The sequence below is a fragment of the Silene latifolia genome, chromosome 8 (assembly GCF_048544455.1).
Source record: "Silene latifolia isolate original U9 population chromosome 8, ASM4854445v1, whole genome shotgun sequence".
Lineage (NCBI taxonomy): Eukaryota > Viridiplantae > Streptophyta > Magnoliopsida > Caryophyllales > Caryophyllaceae > Silene > Silene latifolia.
In genome coordinates this window covers 40381835-40406439 of record NC_133533.1, presented here as the reverse complement: position 1 = coordinate 40406439, position 24605 = coordinate 40381835, and positions in this window count along the sequence as shown.

The following is a 24605-nucleotide window of genomic DNA, read 5'->3' as shown; positions in this document are numbered from 1 at the left end:
CGATACCACCAAACCCAATTCAAAATCCAGCATCAGCGGCACAAACTCAGGCCCCCGGACACACATTAAGAACCACCGTCGTGACAAAAGTCACCCTGCCTCCTAAAACTCCTCTTGCGGCGGGACAACCCAGATCAGATAAGGGAACATCAAGTTCAGGCCTCACTCCGCCGCCAAGTCCAACACAAACCTTGTTTAGTGGCATGGAGAATCTTCAGAAGGCCATGGAAGATATGCGAGAAGACCAGAGAAAGGATGAAGCTGAGGCGAGGAAGAGGAACAGGAACAGGGAACTCTGGGCTCAGATAGACATCCTGAAGCAACAGGCCAGCACACCAGCAAGCATGGGGGATGAAGGTCGGGCCCTAGTAGTAGATCTCACCCAGGGGGCATTAGGCAGCAGGAGTCAACTACGGCAGATACCAGCGGAATTGGTAAAAAGATTAGACCTGACATCAGTACCAACAGGAGAAAGGATAACCCCACATGGACTTGGATACCTCACACCAGACAGCTGGCAGCCTGCCAGCCGCGTGGAAGAACAACAAGGTAACATCCCAGTTGGTAACCTCATGATAACTAACCAAACACCTGGTGCAGGATTCGCAGGTAGTCCGCAAATAAGCTGGCACCAGGTAACGCTCGTGACCTTAACCCCATTAGGTGCCACGCCGCATCAGAATCTGCAAGAATTCGGGCCTCGAAGCAGCACTCCAAGTCGCCAGGAGCAGACAGACGTATCCAGGACTCAGGAAGCTTGACCAACCAGCAGTCTCTAGAGCTGAGGGAGATGCTGAGCAGGGTCCCAGAACTGCCACCTCGACTGGAGAAGGCAGCACTCGATAGTTACGTTGACTCGGCATTTGTGGATGCCATATCTGTTGTTGTTATACCAAAGGGATTCACAAATCTAAGCATGCCTCTCTTGGATGGCACGACTGATCCCTTTGACCACATGAGTGAGTATAAGCAGAAAATGATGACACTGACGGCTGTAGGACAAGTAAAGGAAGCCTGTATGTGCAAGGGGTTTGGATCCACACTATCGGGACCAGCACTCCGATGGTTCGTAAGCTTGCCCATCAGATTAATATCTATGTTTTCTGACCTGGTAAACGCATTCACTCAGCAATTCGCAAGCAGCCGAAAGCCGCATAAGCATGCAGGTGACTTGTACAGAATTGTTCAAGGAGCAACTGAGACCATTAGAGAGTACAACACCAGATTTAACAATGAGAAGGTGGTGGTACGGGATTGTGACGTGTCAACAGCAGTGGAGGCCTTTAGAAGGGGCTTGCACCATGAGTCAGACCTGTACAAGCAGCTAACCATGCACTCTTGTCATAGCTTCGAAGCAGTACAGGAAAAGGCAGCGGCTGCGATCAGGCTGGAAGAAGATATCCTAGCCAGAGCCATCATGCCAAGTATGCTAAGCGTATCCAGCACATCAGCCATGGAGAAGTCAGGTAGAAAACAACACACTAGTAAGAAAGATGAAAGATACATGCCATACGGTAGGGGAGTCTACAGAATTGATAACAGAGAAGAGAATCAACAACTCCCCATACTAGCAGATTATGGATTCAAAACTGGCGTGGGAGGAATCCTGAAAGCACTCAGAGAGATGGGCGACGGGGTAAGATGGCTCAGGCCACCAGTAGAAGGATAGGCATGGCGAAAAGACATTAAGAAAAAATATGAGTGCCACCGTGACATCGGGCATAACACGGAGGATTGCTACACATTGCGTCGGGAGATCAGACGCATGTATGAGTAAGGAGAACTGAGCCACCTATTACCACGTGGGGGGCAAGAAGCAGGATAAGGTAGGCTCCGCAAAGCCTGCAGCGCCACCTACATGCACCAAGATAATAAACGTGATAACAGGCGGCTCAAACTTAAGCGGATTGACATATTCAGCAGCCAAAAGGCGTGCTACTGAAACTAAGGGAGATAGACCAGAAACTGCTTGCAGAATTTCTCACAGTGACCTAGCTGCCGTTGCTTTCGATGAAGGGGATGTACATGACGGATATGAACATCATAATGCACTTATCATAACTCTGTCAATGGCCAACTACACAGTTAGAAAGGTCCTGGTGGATACTGGTAGCTCGGTCAACCTGATCATGCTGAAAACCATAGAAAACATGGGGTCAGCGATAAGGATTTGCAGAAAAAGACCATCCCACTGGTAGAGTTCAGTGGAGAGACAGTTAACTCATTGGGAGAAATAGTAATCCCAACCTATGTAGGTGGAGTCAACAAACAAGTAAGGTACATGGTCATAGATGGACCATCTACCTACAATTTCATTCTTGGAAGACTATGGTTGCATCTAATGAAAGCAGTCCCCTCAACATATCAACAATGCGTAAAGTTCCTCACGCCGTGGGGAGTAGAGACAATACGAGGAGACCAGGAGGAAGCTAGAGGCTTCTATAAAAAATCGTTAAAGTGCACAGCCAGTACCCCAGCATAGCAATTACAGAAGCACCATGTCCAGGACGAATACATTGAGCCTCTAGCCGAGGAGCTAGATAAGATTAACCTGGACAAGCTGCACCCAGAAAGGACCGTGCTAATTGGGGCCGGGTGTACATGAGACCTTAGGCAGCACCTAATCAAATTCTTACAAGCCAACATGGATTATTTCGCATGATCCCATGACGACATGATAGGAATAGATCCATCTATCATAACACACAAACTCAGCATGGACCCAGGATGCAAGCCCATACAGAAGAGACGGAGAAAGTTCGCAGCTGAAAGGAATAAGGTGATCAACCAGGAGGTAGACAGCCTGCTATCAGCAAACAAGATCAGAGAGGTAAAATACCAAGAGTGGCTGTCAAACGTAGTGGTGGTACCCAAGAACAAGGGAAAATGGAGAGTATGCGTGGACTTCACCGACCACAACAAATCATGGCCCAAAGACCCCTTCCCACTACTACACATTGACGCAATGGTGGATGCGACAGCTGGACATGAAATGTTAACATTCCTAGATGCTTGGAGTGGTTACAATCAAATCAAGATAGATCCAGCATATCAAGAGAAGACAACATTCATGTCTGAAAGAGGAATATACTGCTACAACGTCATGCCCTTCGGCCTGAAAAATGCAGGATCCACATATCAAAGGCTAGTTAACCGGATATTTAAAGAGCAGATAGGAAGAACCATGGAGGTATATATTGACGATATGGTGGTAAAGTCAAAGAAAGCTGACGACCATATGCAGCATCTGACAGAAACATTCAGCACCCTCAGAGAATACAAAATGAAGCTGAATCCATCCAAATGCACCTTTGGAGTTTCATGCGGCAAATTCCTAGGCTACATCGTGACTCAAAGAGGAATAGAAGCCAACACCGAGCAGATTAAGGTCGTATTATAGATGAAGTCACCAGAAAAACCGAAGGACGTGCAAAGGCCAGTAGGAAAAGTGTCAGCTTTGAGCAGGTTCATCTCAACATCCTCAGACAAGTGCAGGCTATTTTACAATATAGTGAGAAAGAGCCAGAAGTTCGAATGGACGGTAGACCATGAGCAGGCATTCAGGGAGCTGGAGCACTACCTCAGCACCCCACCACTACTATCGAAACCAGAACAGGGAGAACCACTGTTTCTCTACCTGGCCGTCATAGAGGTAGCAGTAAGTGTGGTTCTAGTCAGAGAGCAGGACAAGGAGAAAAAACCAGTCTACTATGTAAGCAAGTCTCTGCTACCAGCAGAGACAAGGTACACATCTCTTGAAAAATTGGTACTAGCACTTGTTATTGCATCGTACAAACTACGCCCCTACTTTGAGTCCCACACCAAACATGTCGTGACCAATTATCCATTGAAATATGTAATGAGGAAGCCCAAGCTGTCAGGCAGAATGTCAAAATGGTCCGTACACCTTAGTGGGTACGACATCAGGTATGACCCAAGAACAGCGATAAAATCACAGGCGCTGGCAGATTTTATGTCAGATTTCAGCCCAGCTATCCAAAATCTGGCAGGTGAGAAGATACTAACCCTCAAAGGGAACAAGGAGGCAGAATTCTGGCAGATTCACATTGATAGAGCCTCCAATCAAAGAGGGGCGGGTGTACGACTAATCCTGCGATCACCGCAGAGAGATCTGATATCACAAGCAGTAAGATGCAAATTTAAGGCAACTAACAATGAAACAGAGTACGAAGCTCAGATACTAGAAATACCGCTAGCCCTGAAATTAGGAGTCAAAAACCTACAGATATTAAGTGACTCTTTACTAATAGTTAACCATGTGAATGATGAATTCATAGCCAGAGACTCGAAGATGGTCGCCTACTTAAAAGTGGCAAAGGAGCTGAAACAGAAATTCAAAGATTGCAAGCTCAAGTAGGTTCCAAGAGACCAGAATGTGGAGGCAGATGCCCTAGCAGCTCTAGGGGCAACCTTCAACCCAACTGAACTGTCCAACATTCCCATCACGCTTATGCTGGAACCTTCTATCCAAAAATTAGAAGAGGCGGACAAAGGAGAACTGGAAGATCAACAAGATGGGGTAGTAGTTTTACCAACTAAAGATGGCCAGATAGCTGTCCAGCCAGATGATCAGCCAGATGGCCAGACATATGCCCACCCAAGCGGTCAAACAGCTGACTAGGCAGATGACTTGGACTGACGAACACCTTACCTAGATTGGTTGCGACACAACAAGCTGCCATATGACAAGAAGGAGATAAGAGGTTTTAAAATAAAAGCCTCCAGATTCATACTAATTGACGATGTGCTTTTTAGAAAGTCACTGGCAGGACCCTACTTACGGTGCCTGGATAGACAAGAAGCACAGACTGTGTTGCATGCCCTCCACAGTGGCGAATGTGGAAACCATGCAGGAGGCAGGAGTCTGTGAAACAAAGCCCTCAGACAAGGTTACTTATAGCCCACAATGAGGGCAGACTCGGCAGAATATGACCGAAAGTGCAAGGCCTGCCAGCGCTCAGCGCCAATGATCCATCAGCCAGCAGAGCCCCTACATCCCACCATTTCTCCCTGGCCATTCATGACATGGGGAATGGATATTGTTTTAGCAAGAATTTGCGCAAGGTAAACGTCTTGCCAGGAAAGTTTTAGCAGGATAATCTAACTCAATATTAATCGCCTGACTAGTTGAATAGATAAGTAAATGAATGAAAAACAATAACACAAAGATTTATACGTGGAAAAACCCTGGGAATAAGGGAAAAAACCACGGGCACCAAGCCAGGAGGGATTATTACTATGATTTTGGTTAGCCTGATAGGGGATGTGTATGTCAGGCGATATAATGGATAAGGCTGCTTAACAACAGTGATAATGTTTTTAATTGAATACAAACGAGTAGAAAATATCAGTGAGTAGTAAAGTAAAAGTTGCGTGTCCTCTTCTTCCCTTCTTCCTTTCTATTTATAGTAGCTTGTTAACGGTCCTTCTAGGTTGTTTTTAGGGCTTCCTGGTAAATAGGACTGGTGCCCTATTTACCTGGAAGTAGTTGTTTGACTTGTGCTATATTCCAGCCGTTGCCTTTGATCTTTTCTTCTATGTTCTTCTTTTGGGTGTTTGATTAGGTCTTCCTTGTTTATAGGGACTTTGTTTTCACAACCTGACCGTGCTTTTCTTTGTCGCCTGACTTGCTTTGATGATGCTGCCCATATGCCTGACGTGGTGTCTTTTCAGGCCAGGCTTGTCAGATGCCTTATCCTGTGTTTCCCTCCTGCTTGATGCTTGACCAGGCCTTTCAATTGTCTTCCTTTAGATGTCTTTAGTTCAGGCTCGGCCTTGAGTGTTGCCTGACTTATGTCTGGTGAGTCAGGGTAGTTCTGGGCCCAACAATTGCCCCTTATCTTCTTATTCTCTAATGGATCTGGCCAGGAATAAGGAGATAAAAATTCGGGCCAGGCAAGAAGATATATAAGATTTTTTACCGGAAAGAGTTTGTGTTTGCTTCAACTTCGACAACGGCTAGTTTACCATAAATGAGGTAGATTCATCAAACCCTAGGAGAGTCATGATTAGGTTTGTCCACTTGTATTTGCCCGTTTATTTTTTCGGCTATAAATACTTTGCTCCGTTTATCTTTGCCTTCATATTTTCATTCCCTTAATTTTTCTTTCTCTCTCTAGAATTCTCTTTGCAATTTTCTTAAAAATCAACTTCTACTTTAAATTTGAAAAAATGGCTGGGGGGAGAAGGAAGATAACTACATCTAAGGCTCCTGCTGAGGTTGAGAAAACTCATGTAGTTGTTGATGTTCCTGAAGTTATTCCAAAGGATGAGGTTATAGAGATTTCTGCTCCTCTAGAAATTTTATCTATGATGCACATGGGGAATTACTTATGCCCCTGTGATGGCTTTGTCTGCCTCCTTCCATGAGGCTAATCAGTTGAAGCCTGATTTCGAGCATTATTTGAAGGGAAGGGATCTTCTCCCTGCTGAAGGTGATGTTTGGTCTCCAGAAGGTGGTCCAGTCAGGGCTAATTGGTGTATTCCTGGCTGGTTTTGTATTTTTGAGTGGGCGTTCAAGGGAGGCTGTCAACTTCCGATCTCTTCTTTCATGGTTGAGGTTTTCAGGGACGTCAGGGTCCCTCCTTTCCAACTTATGCCAATGGTTTGGAAGATTGTGCATTCTGTTGAGCAATTGTGTACTACACACAATATGGTCATTACTCTTGATGATTTTAAGAATGTTTATCACCTGAAGAGCAATTCTACTGGTCATTTTAATCTTCGAGTCAGGTCGAAGATGGCTCATCTGATTACCAACTTTAATTCAGAGGATGATAAGGGATGGGCGCAGATTTATATGTTTATCAGGGCTGACTCCATTGCCCCTGATCTGGATTATCTTAGTTTTGCTGCTGTCGAGGGAGGTAATTTCTTTTTCCTGCACTCAATTTTCGTTAGGAATAATTTGCTTTAATTTGTTAAAAATAGGCTTACTTGATTTGTCCTTGTAGCGGCTGATTGGGTTAATAATCCTGATGCTGAGGAATCGGCTAATCAGATTGCTGCTTTTATGGCGTTGCCTGAGGAGGAAAGAACATGGCCTGCCCGTCTGGGGCAAGCACCTATGCCTTGTTTTAAGAATGCCAAGTTGAGCACCTATAAAGCGGTCGAGGGCGCTAAAGCTTCAAGGGCTTCTTCATCAGGCAGTAAATTTTATTGCCTTTGCTTTGTGGGTTATTTTGTTTGGACATATGTTAATATTTCTGATGTTGAGCCTCGTCGTGTAGCTGTTAGGGCTTCTGCCAGGATTGCTAGCTTTGGATTATCCCTGCTGAAGGCAGGTGTTTCTCAAATTACAGGGAAGAAGTCCCGTAGTAGTGAGGCTACATGGAGTGATAGTGCATTGTAAGTTCAGGCACCTATTCAACAGGCTCAGTTGGTGTCTCCTGTGAAGGTTGTGGATGATGAGTCTGGTCGTGCTGAAAAGACGAAGAGGCCCGATGAGACTTCAGAGGGGGTTTATGAGATTTGGGGAGTTAGGGCCAGGCTTGACGATGTCCAATTTGCTAAAGAGCATATCCAGGCCAATTCTTTCTTGGTCGACGATCCTTTCTACAAGTATCAGGCTGAGGAGTCTTCTGCTCGTGCTTTGGCTGCTATGTATCGCTCCAGGGATCATGTTGCTAACCTGATTACTATGCTGCAGGGGGTAATTTTTTATCAGGTTTTTATTTTGGTTGCTTTTTGTTTTGCTTTGCCTGATTGGTGATATTTTTGCAGAATGTGGATGATATGTTGAGGGGCGCCTATCAGTTGGAGTCTGCAAATAGTTTTAAGGATGCTTTGGACTGGGAGATACAATGCCTGAAGAAGGATGTTGCTACCTTAAAAACAGATTTGGAAGTGGCAAAGACGGAAAACTAGTCTTTGAAAGAAGATACTGAGGCAGGGAAGGCACGGTTGTTGGTGGAGGCATAAAAGTTGGGTTATGCTCAGAATGCCCTGAAATCTCTCCAGGTCAAACTTGACACGATTCAGGAAGAGTTAAAGGCTGAGAAGCAGGCAATGCAGGAGAAATTGAAGGTAAATGAGGAGTTGGCTGCTGAGAGGGACCTGGTGCAGGGTAGATACAAAGATGCTGCTATTTACTTCTTTGGTAGGGGTCGTGTGGATGCTATGAAGGAGCCCATTGAAGTCATGCCTTATTGGAATCCTGATCAGGAGATGGCTGACCTTAATGCCACTTATCTTGACCTTTACAAGTTGCATGCTGATGATGAAGTGGACTCTCCCCCGTCCAAGGAAAAGAGCGGTGAAGCTGGTGATGAAGAGGACAACGAGGACGACGAGGAGCAGGAGCCTATTGATGAAGGGATTAGCTCTGCTACTGCTTCCAAGGGAGGCTAGTTGTCTTTGATTTTTAGGGTAGTTGTTTCTTTTTTTGGCCCGTCTAAGGGGGATGTTCCCTGGACAAACAATTTTATTATCTTTGTCAGTGTTTTGTCCTACCCACGAGAGATGTTCCCTGGGCAATATTTTCCGTCTTGATTTAATTTGAAGATGTATTTGTGGTTCCTTTGAATAACTTGGTTTGAGTAAGTTGAACCTGTAATAATGCATTTCGAAGTGTTTTGTTAGAAAGATGCCTGTCAGGAGGGCTTATGACCCTCAATCCTTCTTAGGAAATCATGGCTTTTTCGCCTGTCAGGAGGGCTTTTTAGTAAGAGGGGTTGTTGCCAATTGGGGGGGCGATGGCTTTCAAACTGTCGGGGAGGGCTTTAGAGACAAGTTGTCTGGTGTTTTCCACCATCATTCTTGTCTTTTTATTTTTTGTACTGAGCTCAGTTTTTTGTACGTGTTTTTGGGTCAGGCGGGCAGGTGCCAAGTTTTGTAAAGAATTTCTGGGATGCTGTTCAGGTTGGGTGGAGTGGCCCTCAATCCTGAACATTTGTTTAAGCATGTGTGTAATGTACAGTTTATGGAAAAATGGGGTAAAACAATTTTTCAGGATTCAGCATAGTAAGAGTTAAATATGTAGACATGATAGAAGTTATATAATAAAGTAGGTAGATATTCAGGCAAGATAGAAGGTAGCAGAAGAACATAGCATGTTGAGCTCACATGATTTTATTCAGGGGTTTTCCGTATAGGCTTTAGTCAGGCAAGATACAAAGTTAATGGTCTTACCTGATTAGGTTTAAACATGGAATAGCTTTAGGTGGGAAATGTTCCAAGATCTGGGATCATTTCTCCGTCCCGGGTTTGTAGCCTATAGGCTCCCTGCTCCACTATTGAATCAATCAGGTAAGGTCATGTCCATGTAGGAGCTAGCTTGCCAGCATTTTTGTCTTTGGTGTTAGGGAAGACTTTTCGTAGAATCATATCTCCTTCTTTGAATACCCTGATGTTTACATTTTTTTTGTAACTTCTGACTACTGTTTGCTGGTAGGAAGCTATTCTGATCTTGGCTGCATCTCTCAATTCTTTAGTCAAGGTCAGGCTGTCTTGCAATAGTGGCCTGTTTTTCTCTATGGTATTCAGACTGCTTCTGGTGGTTGGTACATGGATTTCTTCCGGGATTACTGCTTCTTAACGATAGACCAGGGAGTAGGGAGTTTGCCTTTGGATGTCTTAGGTGTAGTTCTGTCAGCCCAAAGGACTAAGGGGAGTTCTTCAGCCCATCTGCCTTTTCTTCTTTTTAGTTTTTTCTTCAGGAAACTGATTACTACTTTGTTTTTGGATTCTGCTTGACCACTGGCTTTTGGGTAGCCTGGTGTGGATGTTACCAGGTTGATATTCCATTGTGCACAGAAAGCCATTGTTCTTTTTCACACGAACTGAGTACCATTGTTACAAACTATTTATGACGGTATCCTATATCTGCATATGATGTTGCATTTGATGAATGATATGACATATTTCTCCTTGACTTGCCTGTATGAGTCTGCCTCTATCCATTTTGAAAAATAGTCAGTCATAGCTAGCATAAAGACTTTCTGTCCAGGGGCTTGAGGTAGCTTGCCCACAATGTCCATTCCCCATTTCATAAACGGCCAGGGAGCTGAGATGGAGTGCAGTAGCTCTGATGGTTGGTGGATGTAAGGAGAATGGATTTGGTAGGCTTCGCATTTGGATCTGTAAGCTATGTAATCAGCTCCGAGGGTTGGCCAGAAGTAGCCTGTCCTTAGAACTTTGCTAGCCAAGCTTCTGCCATCTTTGTGATTTTCACAGTATCCATCGTGGATGTCCTCTATAACTTGTTTATCTTCATGAGGTTCCAAGCAACGCAGGTAAGGTCCAGCCTGAGACTTTTTGAACAACATGTTATTGATAATAGTATAGGTAGAAGCTTTGATCCTAAGGGCCCTTGCTTTATTCTTATGCTCGGGAAGTGTTCCCTGAAGGAACCAATCATAGTATGGTGTGGTCCAAGAATTTGTGTCCTCATTGATGGGACAAGTTTGGTCAGGTTTTTCAATGGTTGGTTCTAGCAGGGGAACAATGGGTATTTTATCAAACACAGTAGGGCTGAAATTTGATCCCAGGCTAGCTAGGGCATCAGCCTGAGTATTCAAGTCTCTTGGTATTTAATCAATGTCAAATGAACTAAATTTTTTGCAAAGGTTTTTGACGTAGTCTAAATAGAGGATCATTTTGGAATCCTTTGCAGCATATGTTCCTTTGACTTGATTGGAAATTAAAAGGGAGTCAGTTTTTACCTTGAGATATGTCACACCAAGTTCTATACATACCTTGTGTCCAGCTATCAGGGCTTCATATTCAGCTTCATTATTTATTGCTGCGAATTCACAACTAATAGCCTGAGCAATTAGGTCTCCCTCTGGTGATTTTAGTACTAATCTTAGGCCAGTTCCTCTCATGTTTTTTGCTCCATCTACGTGTAAGGTCCATTCCTGGCCTGATTTACGGGTGTCTAGATGGTTGACCTCTTTTATGAGGCCTTGTTCTAGGTTGAGACTGAATTCAGCCACAAAGTCTGCTAATGCCTGAAATTTAATTGATGTCCTAGGTTCAAAGGTTATATCATAAGTACTTAGTTGTACTAACCATTTTGCCATTCTGCCTAAAAGCTCAGGTTTTCTTAGGACAGATTTGATAGGCAGGTTGGTCCTGACAATTATTGGGTGACTTTCAAAATAAGGTCTAAGTTTAGTGCAAGATATAATTAAAGCAAGTACGTATTTTTCAAGTAGACCATACCTTGTTTTTGCATCCAGGAGACTTTTACTTACGTAGTAGACAGGCTGCTGTTTCAGTGACAGATAAGTAAACCGCCAGGGGTTCTCCTTTGTTTGGCTTGGCCAACAATGGAGGAGTAGTCAGGTATGCTTTTAGGTCCTGGAAGGCTGCTTCATGTTCAAGCAACCATTTGAATGACTTGTTCTTCATGAGGAGGTCATAGAAGGATTTGCATCTTTCTGATGATCTGGATATGAATCTGTTCAGGGCTGCAACTCTTCCTGTTAATCTTTGGATATCTTTGACTGATTCGGGAGATTCTAATTCCAGGATGGCTTTTATTTGTTTTGAGCTGGCTTCAATCCTCTCTTTGTCACCATGTATCCAAGGAATTTGCCTGAAGAGACTCCAAAGTGGCATTTGGAAGGGTTGAGCTTCATATTGAATGCTTCCAGGATCTTGAAAGCTACTTCTAAATCTTTTACATGATCTTCAGCCTTTTTGATTTAACCACCATGTCATCAATATAGACTTCAATTGTATCCCCTATTTGGTCTTTGAACATCATGTTGACCAGGCGTTGGTAGGTTGCCCCTCTATTCTTCAGGCCAAAGGGCATTGTTGTGTAACAGTATGTGCCCCTTTCCGTGATGAATGCAGTGTTTTCCTGGTCAGCTGGGTGCATCTTAATCTGGTTGAACCAACTTGAGGCATCCATAAATGACAAGAGTTCATGGCCTGTTGTGGCATCTACCATTGCGTCTATATGAGGAAGTGGGAATGGGTCTTTTGGGCAGGCATTGTTTAGGTTTGTGTAGTCTACACAGACTCTCCACTTGCCATTTTTCTTTTGTACCACAACCACGTTTACTAGCCATTCAGGGTACATGACTTCCCTGATCATTCACATATCTAGAAATTTGTCAACTTCTTCATTAATAATAGAGTTGCGTTCATGGGCCAGGCAAAACATGAAGATTTATCTTTTAGAAAACTTACTAGTTCTGGTCTGATATTGTCAGGGACATCAGATCCTACCAGTACATGCCTGTCAGGATACTCAGGGTCTAAAATTACTTGATCTGTTTTCATTTTAGTTTCTGCCACATAAGTGCTCCTGACAGGGTACTGTAATTGCTAGGCGAGAGACTTACCTGTCTTGGAAGGCTTTAATGATTCAGTGTAACATTCCTGGGCAGACTTTTGTTCACCTTTAATGGTTCTATTCCCCACTCTGTTGGTATCTTGACACACTTGTGGTAAGTAGAAGGTATAGCTCTAATATTGTGGATTCATGGTCTGCCTAGGATGGCATTGTAGGATGACAGGCAATCCAGGACTCCAAATCTCTCGTATGAGGAGACTCCTTCCACGTATGTTGGCAGGTACATCTCTCTTAGAGTGTTCTTTGTTTCACCACTGAATCCTACCAAGACATTTGATTTCTTTATGATCTGGCTTTCATCAATCTTCATTGCTTTCAGGACATCGAGCATGATCAGGTTGACTGAGCTACCCCCATCTACTAAGATTCTTAGAACACGTGCAGTTCCTATTTGCATGGTAATGACCAGGCCATCATGATGTATATTAGAGATTCCCTGCATGTTTGTATCATCAAAAGTAATTTGAGGTAAATTTCTGGGTTTAAAAGGAGATTTCATTTTTGACTCCCTGGCTATTTTCTTTGCAGTAGAGCTGGTCAGGCCGCAGATCTCAGATCCTCCATTGATGAATTTAACCTCATAGATGGGTGGTGCTGGAGGTAGGTCTTGTTGTGCTCTTTCCTGGTCCTTCCTTGCTCCATTGTCTTCCCTGCTTTTTGATGGCATCAGATCTTTTAGGTAGCCTTTCTTTAGCAGGTAAGCTACTTGCGTGGGCAATCCCAGGCATTCTTCTGTTGTGTGCCCTATGTCCATGTGGAATTCATACCATCTTGTTGTGTCTTTCCTTGAGTTGGGGTTGTCTGTCTTCTTTGGCCACTTGACAATGTCTCCCATGTTGTCAAGTCTTTTGATTAATCCTGCAATGTCAACAAAGAAGTTATACTCTTGAATATGGGGATAAGTATAGGAATTACCTCGTTGTTCCTATGCATAGTTGACTTCTGATCTGTCAGGCCCTGTATAAAGGGATGGCCTGTAACTGCTTCCTCTATGATTGGAACTTTTCCTGTTGGACCTGTCATAACCTGGGTTGTTTTCAGTGGTGTCTGTTTTGAAATATTTATCTTCTTCCAACCGGATGTAGCCAAGGGCTAAAGCCTGGACATCTTCAAAGGTTTGGCAAGGCTTCATAGTTATCTCATCATAGAAATCACTGTCTAGGGGTAGTCCCTGCCTGAAAGCTTCCACAGCTGTTCCAACATCACATCTGGGGATTGATACTTTCTCTTTGTTGAATCTGGTCATGAATGCTTTGATTGATTCACCAGGCTTTTGTTTGATCCTGTACAAATCACTAGATCTCTTTTCAAGTTCCCTGCTGCTGGCGAATTGGTGGTTGAAGGAGTTGACCAGGTCAGCAAAGGACTTAATGCTTCCATTTGGTAGATTTATATACCATTATAGGGCAGGTCCATTCAGGGTTGTTCCAAATCTCTTGCACATGCAGACTTGTTGTAGTTCACTAGGAATAGATGCTGCCAACATTTTTTGTTTGTAGTAGGCTACATGATTTTGTGGGTCTGTAGTTCAATCATAAATTCTCATTGATGGGACCACAAATTTCTTTGGTAGATCTATCCTTGCTATCTCATCCACAAAGGGCGAGTCAGCATAACTATCTGGATTTTCTACCACAATGGGTGTGGGTACTCCAGGGATATTCTCAAATCTTTCATGGAGCTTCTTGATTTCCTGGAGCATGGCCATCATTATTGCTGTGTTAGTTTGATCTGGGACAGCCTCTTCATCTGGGATTTCTTCTAAGTCTGTATCACCTTCTCCTACTCCGGATTTTGATGGAGTAAGAGTACCAAAGTTGGAGAAATCTATGTTCCTGATAATTGAAGAGAATGGCGTGCCAGGCTGAATTTTTAATTTTGAGCCTGAGGCTTTGTCTCCTAGCCTTTGTTTCAGACTGGATTCTGATTCCTTTAGTTTCATACCTTCATCTTTAGCTTGAGCCATCTTTTGTTTCAGCTGTTTCATTTCCAACAATTGTTGTTGGGCGGCAGCCAGTTGTTGTTCAATGTTATCTCCAGTCATATTTTTTGATTGTTTTTGTGTTTCTTTGGTTTTGGGTTTTGATTATTTTTGAGCTAGATGCGCCATGGTGGGCGCCAATTGTTTTAGCAAGAATTTGCGCAAGGTAAATGTCTTTCCAGGAAAGTTTTAGCATGGTAATCTAACTTAGTATTAATCGCCTGACTAGTTGAATAGATAAGTAAATGAATGGAAAACAATAACTCAAAGATTTATACGTGGAAAAACCCTGGGAATAAGGGAAAAAACCACGGTCACTAAGCCAGGAGGGATTATTACTATGATTTTGGTTAGCCTGACGGGGGATGTGTATGTCAGGCGATATAATGGAAAAGGCTGCTTAACAATAGTGATATTGTTTTTAGTTTAATACAGACGAGTAGAAAATATCAGTGAGTAGTAGAGTAAAATTTGCGGGTCCTCTTCTTCCCTTCTTCCTTTATATTTATAGCAGCTTGTCAAAGGTCCTTCTAGGTTGTTTTTAGGGTTTCCTGGTAAATAGGACTCGTGCCCTATTTACCCGGAAGTAGTTGTTTGTGTTGGGAAATGTGTCCTCAACAATAGTGCGATCACATGATTTAAATATCATTATTAAATCTCATTTCAAGAATACGGAAGGGATGATACATTACATATATATAGTCAACTGGTCCACACATATCGGTAATGATTGGCTGGCTAGAGTTTGACATTCTTTTGTCGTGCGACGGTGGTGATCAGTTGATCCCTTGAGGTCACACCTAAAGGACGATTCCCTTAATTGAAAAGGTTAATTAGTTGTATACCGATACAGATTAATTAATTCCTTAAAATTGAACAATTTGATTTGTGAGAGAGAATATTGATATCTTATTATAATGGGATTAAATAAGATTTATTTTAGTAATAAAATGCTTTATTGCTAAAATTAATTATTGTTTGAGAAACAATAAAGATAAGAATGAATGGTTAATTATAATTACAAGAAGTTGTGAATTATAGCTATATGACCCATTTTATTTATGTGATCAAGTATTACTAGTCAATTTGTTGTATGAAATTTAATTAATTCATGAAATGATATTTATGTGATAAATATGCATTAAATTAATTAATAACATGTATCATACTACATGTGACATATTGTGTAACAAATGACAAATTGACAAAATAAAATGGTAGTCCATTTTAAGTAGTGGACCGAAAATGTGGGTGTGTTAGTGGGTTTTGGTTGTTTTATTTTAATTGATAAAATAAACATAATGATGCCTACCTACAACTAGTCTTACACATCTTACACACCTACTATTTTTGAGAAGAGAAAAAGGAAAAGATATGATGGCATTTTGAGGCTCCCAACCGTGTACTCCCTCTCCTTATGGGTTGTTGGCTCTTTTCTTTTATTCTTAACACTACCATTCAATAAACATGCAAGTGTTCATGAATTTCCTCTCTTCTCTCTCTTCTATCTTCATCAAAAAGGATGAGATTTTAATCTAAATTGTTCATTTAAATTACTAAGATTACTAGAAGTAGTATATGAGTATTAGTAATAGATTTTAAGGTAAACTACAATACAAACATCTAGTACATGTTTATTTGTGGGATTAAGGGATTGTCTTGGGTGCTACTAATTGGAGAATCTCTACTTTGGGATTTTTGTATGTTCATCCATTAAAGGAAAGCTCAAGAACAAGTGAGTAGGAGAACTCACTTGTGCCCATAAATCCGAAAATCACATGGTGAGATATAGATTTTTCCATCTCTTTAATTAATGTTTGCATGCATAAAATCCGTATTTAATTTTATGACAAATTAATTAGACATATATGAATATGTTAAAGTGTATATGAATCTACATTTCCTTCAATCGGTATCATGAGCCACGGTTGTTTGCATGCAAATTGGTTAAAAGTTTTTCCGAGTTATAAGAATAACAAAATAAAACTTGTAAATTTTGTGTTATTATGATATATCACGAAATCATTACATGCATGTTAATATTTCTGGTCCTAAAGTGTTTTGGGATATTTTGGTTAATTTTTCGGATTTTTATTGTTCATAATTTACAATAATGGCATTTAAATGTGATTTTATGAGTAAAAATGTCATTTTTGGTCGAAAATTAGCTATACTTCGAATTTTCACTTGGTTTTTGGATATGTTGTCACACATATTATTTTGAGATAACCTGTAAATTTTCATAATTTTTGCACTTGTTATGCTCGAAAAATGAATTTTTCATTATTAAATTCGGATTTAAGAGAAAAATAGGTTAATATGAGTTAAATTTCGAATCTGGTCATAGAAAGTTTATATGTTGTCACATGCAATTTTACAAGATGTGTGTAAAATAATTGGCTATAAAGAAGTCTTTTAGCATGATTTATGAATTTTTGAAGAAAAATGGCATAAATAGTGACATTATTAGTTGAAAATTAATAAAACATAATCTATGACTTAGGAAAAACGTCTAATGTTGCATTTTATTATATTTTTCAGATCTAAAATTGAAAAGTTAATGAAAATAATTTTTCCATGTTTTTTTTTTTATGATTATTTAATTAAATATCGATAAACCGCAACATTGTTTTTCCGGAAAAAATTTCGAAATTTTTAACCTAAGATTTTGAACATTATGAGTGTCATGGAATTTTTCCAGAATGTTCATGAATTTAAATTTCAAATTTCAAATTTATTTGAAATTTTTGGATTTATTTGAAGTTTAATAGCTTATTTTTGTAATTTTGGTCCATTTATGAACAATTTTGTAAATAAAGGTTAATTATGGTCAAATTATTAGTGAAGACTATATTTTGAGTCCTAAGAGGTTAGGGTAATTAACTTATACATAAATATGAGTTTATGTATTTTTGTGATTATAAAATGTTGAAATCACGCAAATCCGTAAAAACCGAGTAATATACGATATTGGCTAATTAAAGGCGATTTAGCATAAAACTGAGCATGTTCATACATATTATAATGCTGCATTTTCTTTATGATAGTCATAATTTTAATTTATGTAATTTTTGAATTATGTAATTTTACTTAGTATGGCCTTAGATTTTAATTGGTATTTCCCGAAATGTATGGGAATATCGATTCGGTTGTAATTTTTATTGTGATCTCGTATCACCGTTTTGTAATTTAATAGATTTATTTTATTTTGGTTACAAATGTATAATAGGAAATTATGTAATTTATTATGTATTTTTATTTATTCTCGGAGTTCCCAAAGACGGATTTCTTCAAGAATGGCGATACATAAAGACGGTGTTACCTCGAGATGCGTGCCACAACCGAAGTTCAAGGGACCAATGGAGTTGGTTTCCGAATATGTAATAGTTAAATAGTTTTTCTATTCTAGGAAGGCCATACTAGGATTTATTTTTCTTTATGCTTGCATTTTATTTTATGTCACATGCATCGCTAAATCGCCACAACTAAACATGCATTGTCTTTTATCGAGTTTATCGACCGTGTCAAATATAATTATCGTAGTTCACCGCTTTAGTTCACTTAAAACGTGATAGATAATAATTTGACATGACCTCTCGCTAAAACAATCAATTGAGACATAGCCTTACCAAATAGTAGAAACCATGAAAACCTATTTCGCGAGGGAGTGCACTCGGCCACACCGGGGTACAAACCTTGTTACGTAGGGGAAGTGGGTGATGAATGTTTATCCACCGAATTCATGTTAATGAGGGGTATTTCGGCACACCGTGCCCTAAGTTGATGTGGGTTTGGATTATGGACACATTTATTCGAAATTTGGGTTGAACTCAACGAAAGTATTCACGACGTATTTCCGGATGTGTTTCGGGCTAAAGATAAATATTAATGTAATTTTATCGACCAAGAGTTCTAAAAGTAGAATCGATTAAATAGTTAATCCACCGAGTTATATTGATGAGGGGTATTTCGGCACACCGTGCCCCAAGTTAATATGAATTTGGATCTTGGAATCATTTATCATAGTTGGGTAGAGGTCACTATGTAAATGCTTTACTTGTTATCTACAAGTATTATTATAACGATGAATGTTTTGTTTTCATTATTCCGTTATCATATTGTTCTATTTCTTTACCACAATTCATATTCGATATCATTTCGTTTTTGATTCAAATCTCCATTAAAACATCGTAACTAAAGACAAATATGAATTTGCTTCTAAAACCTCAAGTGAACCATTGCTAAGGATCTCTTGTAAAGAGTATAGATAAAGGTTATTCATTATCAAACAGGTTTTTGATTCTTGACTAACACATCTACTTACAATGGATTGTTATGTTTCATATACTTAATTGAATTAAGTACCTTGAAATGATAGATTGTTTTGGTAATTAGATTTGTTGGAATTCATAATTGACCAAAATAACGCAACCACTTCTACGAAAGTTTTAAGACTAAAACGAACAAATGAAGAGTAATCTTCATGAATTCAATTTTGCTTCTCAAAGCAAAGACTCATTGAAATGAGTGGGAGCATTCTCTTAAACCGTTAAGATGAGGACGAGGTTCAAGAAGTAAAGATTATAATGGAATTGATACAAGGTAATGTTAAAGGTAAAGTTGTTGAGAATGACAATACTAAACCTATCAATCCCGACCGATAAAGTTTCCATTGTCTTAAATGTTGGACACAAGAAAGGAAACTACCCCAAATTATTGAAGAATCAGCAAGTTAGTTGTGGGACATCTAATGGGACCTTCTTCTTTAAAAAGTGTTTATTTGATTAAACATAAATTTTGCTAGTGCCACTTCGTCAATATTAGAAACCAGTGGAGGTTTTCATCATTGTATTCGACACATAAGATGATTAGAATATGACGACTAGCAACAATAATGTTGAGAGATAGAGTAATTGTGTACTCAATCTAGTTTTTGGATTTAAAGTTGTACTTAATTGTGACTATTAAGTGCATAAACTCTAAATAAGAATATAAACTTGTTAAGATACAAAAGAGGTTTTCACTTTTGTGACCCTATACACCACGATTTGATGTATGGCTAGCCCATTATCAAGGTGATTATATTCTAAACCAAACTAGAATGATATATCATGTAGATGATGTAAGATTTAAACTGGTAACCCAAGATTAAACCTTAAATTTTGGAATGATGAACGCAAAGAGTTATCGAGTACTCTTGAAACCATTAGATTGTTAATGGTATATGCGTATCTTGTATTCAAAGCAAGATGTCTCGTGCCTTTTGGTTGAAAAGGAGATCGAGGTTGTATATCATCGATCCAAAATAGGTTAATCATTTTCTTTTACCAACGATTTAAGTTGACGCTAATATGTTCACTTAATAAGGTAAATAGAAAAATCTTTGAAGAAGTTTAAAGAGTTCAAGGAATCACGATTAAGTCGTGATGGGATTATCAAAGTGAAGACTTTGATATAAGCCAAAGGAAATGTGATATAGTATCACAAGTTAATCTCTCTTAGCACGCATTATGGAATAATGTATGGTTGCATAAGAAATCAAACGCTATTCGATATGGTTTGAACTTCAATCAAGTTACTTTGAGTTACTTGATCCTTTTGGGGATATTATCATTTTTGTCTAAATTATTTTTCCACTAAATCGAATCATATGAGATATGAAATGGTAAGGGTACCATGTTTGTAAGTTTTTACAAGAAACAAATGCTCATTTTTCCCTTTCAATTATCACGAGTACGACGGGTTTGCGGCTCATGAAGCTGTCTTTCTGAAATACAAGTTTATTTCTAGAAGACAGAGTGGGAGAAATTATTCAAAGAGCCACAAAGAATGTTATGTCGCAAGAAACTGGTCTTTCTTGACTACATGAGACGTTTTGTGTAAGAAGTTGTTTCTTTTAAACCTAGGAGGTTAAATTCGTCACTTGTTAAAAATGATGAATTCATGCTACTTTTAAGAAAGTAAAGAGCTTATAACTTACAAAAGAAATTGTTTGATTCAAGTTAATTACTTCTAGAAAGTAATGAACAAATGACTTATATAAGAGTGTTTAAGTCACAACTCAATACAAGGCTTAGAGCCATGAGAATCCGAAATAAAAGGCTTGATTAGTGACAAAGGGTTTTGCACTAATAAAGAGATATTTCAAAGCAAGATTGGTTGCAAAGAGTTTTGCACTAATTGAAATGCTTAAGTATATTTGGATCTTCTTAGGAATTGTGTTTCAATATTATGAAATACATAGCGAATGAATCTAAAACCCACTTCTTCAATAGAAGGAATGTATTCAATACATATCATGAGTTTAGTAGATTCTTGCAATCCTAAGATAATGTGAAACTTAAGAGAGAGTCTTAAGTAGGACATCAATGAGTTAGAATCAACATTTTGATCATGTGATAAAACATTTCTCGATAAGTCGAGAAGTTGTGTTTATACATGAAGTTTAGTGGGAGTTACGGAAATTTTAATTAGTCCGATATGTGGATGACATATTGATCATTGAGAATGATTTAAGACTTTTGGAGTAATATAATACATCTTTAATATCTAGATTTATGAAGATAAATCCACGTGATATTAGCGTCAGTAAGAAGTCTTATGTTGATAAGATTCATGACTAGTTCAATTAATTTGAACATATTTGATTGATTCCATTTGCTTCCGCTGCTGGATCAATTAAATGAGTAATGATGTATAACACTTCATATGCTTTGAGTATGATGAATTGTTTTCAAAATCGAATTTAAGTAATCCTTGCCAAGTAAGCCATATAGATTACCCTTAAGTGCATGCAGAAGCATTAAGGAAGTAAAGCAAGTGTTTATGATGCAATTTTGTGTAAGGGTGTTACACAAGTGACAATTGACAATTGAGGTTGCGCATGGTTTCCGACAAAACCATAATCAAAACACATTAGAATGGTTAAGATACCATTGTGGTTATGATAATTAAGAAGTAGATTTTCTAGAATCGTTCTAGGCAATAAAGAACAATGAGAGATATTTATAACGGAAATTGAGTACACTTGCAATCATGGGATGTGCAAGAAGGAAGAGTCCCGCACACTGTGAAAACAGTGGGAGCTATTCTTAGGCTAAAAGGGCCTATGTCTTTATTGGATCTCGACACGTACTCAGAAAGTTTTGTGATGCAAATGTATACATTACAAAGGAAAACGAGTATGTAGTAAGGTTGAGTAAGGTACAAGAAATTGATAAAACCTACTAACCAAAGCCTTCTCAAAGGCTAAACATGATGAGTCATGGCATTTCAATTGAATTGAAATGAACAACTACGTACAAGATCAAATTAGATTATAGAACATGAAATAGTAATCAGGCATTGACTATTCATATGTGATAATCGCATTTGTCGTTCGAGTTTTACTTTAAAACTCTTTTAATATACTTTGTTACATCCAAACGGGTTGTAGAGACAATTGAACCCCGTTAAAGTGAACACGGATTAGCATTGTATTCGCCCATAGTCACTTGTATGAGGTGACGTCTCGAAGTGACTAGAGTGTGATGCGATTGATGGCAAGTTCAAGTGCCATAGAGTCATGTGAAATGACTAGTCGATCACATAGGCAGATTGTTAGGAACACTTTGTCGGGCAGTGACCGCTTATAGAGTTCTGGCAAATTTATATAGCCTGGTCGTGGCGAGAGCTACTATAGTATTCTAATGAGTCGATTCTTTTGACTAAAGACTATTCACCTAAGATGGCTCGTTTTGATTAACTTTGATTTGTGTTACTACGACCTTCGTAAATGGGGTCAAATGGGCATATTTTGGGTTATGATGGCTGTGGCTAGTCGAAGGGAATAAGTGCGATAGGAATTGTCCACCCCCTTGTCAGGGTTATAACAATATCTCAGGGCCACTCGAGGAGTAATGAACTGGAAATGCGTGGCCACGCTCGGAAGGTATCCAGAGTGGATAAATCCGGTCAATCAGTTATTCTCCAGATCGAGGAAACCACTCTCGATATGATCACTTGCAAGAACGACCCGAAAGACACCTTGCATTGAGTGGGAGATAGTAATAGGACAAGAGAATTGGTGACGCACACTTGTCGAGGACAAGTGGGAGATTGTTGGGAAATGTGTCCTCAACAATAGTGCGATCACATGATTTAAATATCATTATTAAATCTCATTTCAAGAATACGGAAGGGATGATACATTACATATATATAGTCAACTGGTCCACACATATCGGTAATGATTGGCTGGCTAGAGTTTGACATTACTGTCGTGCGACGGTGGTGATCAGTTGATCCCTTGAGGTCACACCTAAAGGACGATTCCCTTAATTGAAAAGGTTAATTAGTTGTATACCGATACAGATTAATTAATTCCTTAAAATTGAACAATTTGATTTGTGAGAGAGAATATTGATATCTTATTATAATGGGATTAAATAAGATTTATTTTAGTAATAAAATGCTTTATTGCTAAAATTAATTATTGTTTGAGAAACAATAAAGATAAGAATGAATGGTTAATTATAATTACAAGAAGTTGTGAATTATAGCTATATGACCCATTTTATTTATGTGATCAAGTATCACTAGTCAATTTGTTGTATGAAATTTAATTAATTCATGAAATGATATTTATGTGATAAATATGCATTAAATTAATTAATAACATGTATCATACTACATGTGACATATTGTGTAACAAATGACAAATTGACAAAATAAAATGGTAGTCCATTTTAAGTAGTGGACCGAAAATGTGGGTGTGTTAGTGGGTTTTGGTTGTTTTATTTTAATTGATAAAATAAACATAATGATGCCTACCTACAACGAGTCTTACACATCTTACACACCTACTATTTTTGAGAAGAGAAAAAGGAAAAGATATGATGGCATTTTGAGGCTCCCAACCGTGTACTCCCTCTCCTTATGGGTTGTTGGCTCTTTTCTTTTATTCTTAACACTACCATTCAATAAACATGCAAGTGTTCATGAATTTCCTCTCTTCTCTCTCTTCTATCTTCATCAAAAAGGATGAGATTTTAATCTAAATTGTTCATTAAAATTACTAAGATTACTAGAAGTAGTATATGAGTATTAGTAATAGATTTTAAGGTAAACTACAATACAAACATCTAGTACATGTTTATTTGTGGGATTAAGGGATTGTCTTGGGTGCTACTAATTGGAGAATCTCTACTTTGGGATTTTTGTATGTTCATCCATTAAAGGAAAGCTCAAGAACAAGTGAGTAGGAGAACTCACTTGTGCCCATAAATCCGAAAATCACATGGTGAGATATAGATTTTTCCATCTCTTTAATTAATGTTTGCATGCATAAAATCCGTATTTAATTTTATGACAAATTAATTAGACATATATGAATATGTTAAAGTGTATATGAATCTACATTTCCTTCAGTTTGACTTGTGTTATATTCCAGCCGTTGCCTTTGATCTTTTCTTCTATGTTCTTCTTTTGGGTGTTTGAATAGGTCTTCCTTGTATATAAGGACTTTGTTTTCACAACCTGACCGTGCTTTTCTTTGTCGCCTGACTTGCTTTGATGATGCTGCCCTTATGCCTGACGTGGTGTCTTTTCAGGCCAGGCTTGTCAGTTGCCTTATCCTGTGTTTCCATCCTTCTTGATGCCTGACCAGGCGTTTTAATTTTCTTGCGTTAGATGTCTTTAGTTCAGGCTCGGCCTTGAGTGTTGGCTGATTTATGTCTGGTGAGTCAGGGTAGTTCTGGGCCCAACAGATATAGTGGGTCCTCTGCTTAGAGTCACTTGAAATAGAATATGGATGCTAGCAATGACAGACTATTTCTCCAAATGGATAGAAGCAGAAGCGTTCACAGAGGTTTGGTATCTATTTCTCCAAATGGATAGAAGCAGAAGCGTTCACATGAAATCTATTTTATCAAACGTAACATCATGTGCAGGTTTGGTATCCCGTCAGAAATTATATGTGACAATGGATCACAATTCATCTCAAACGACGCGGAAGGATACTCTGCCAGATGGAACATCTCTCTGAAAAAGTCAGCACCCAAGACTCCAAAGTCCAACGGGCAAGCTGAATCCAGCAATAAGATCATCATGGATAACTTAAGAAGGAGGTTACTGGAGTTAGCAGGAAAGTGGGCAGATGAATTTCCATAGTGCTATGGTCAGACAGAACGACACCAAAGACGGCGACAAGCCAGACACCCTTCAGCCCAGTGTTTGGCGCAGAAGCAGTAATTCCATCAGAGGTTCTAGTTCCAACTCACAAGTATGGATGTATGACAAGGGAACTGAACAATGTAG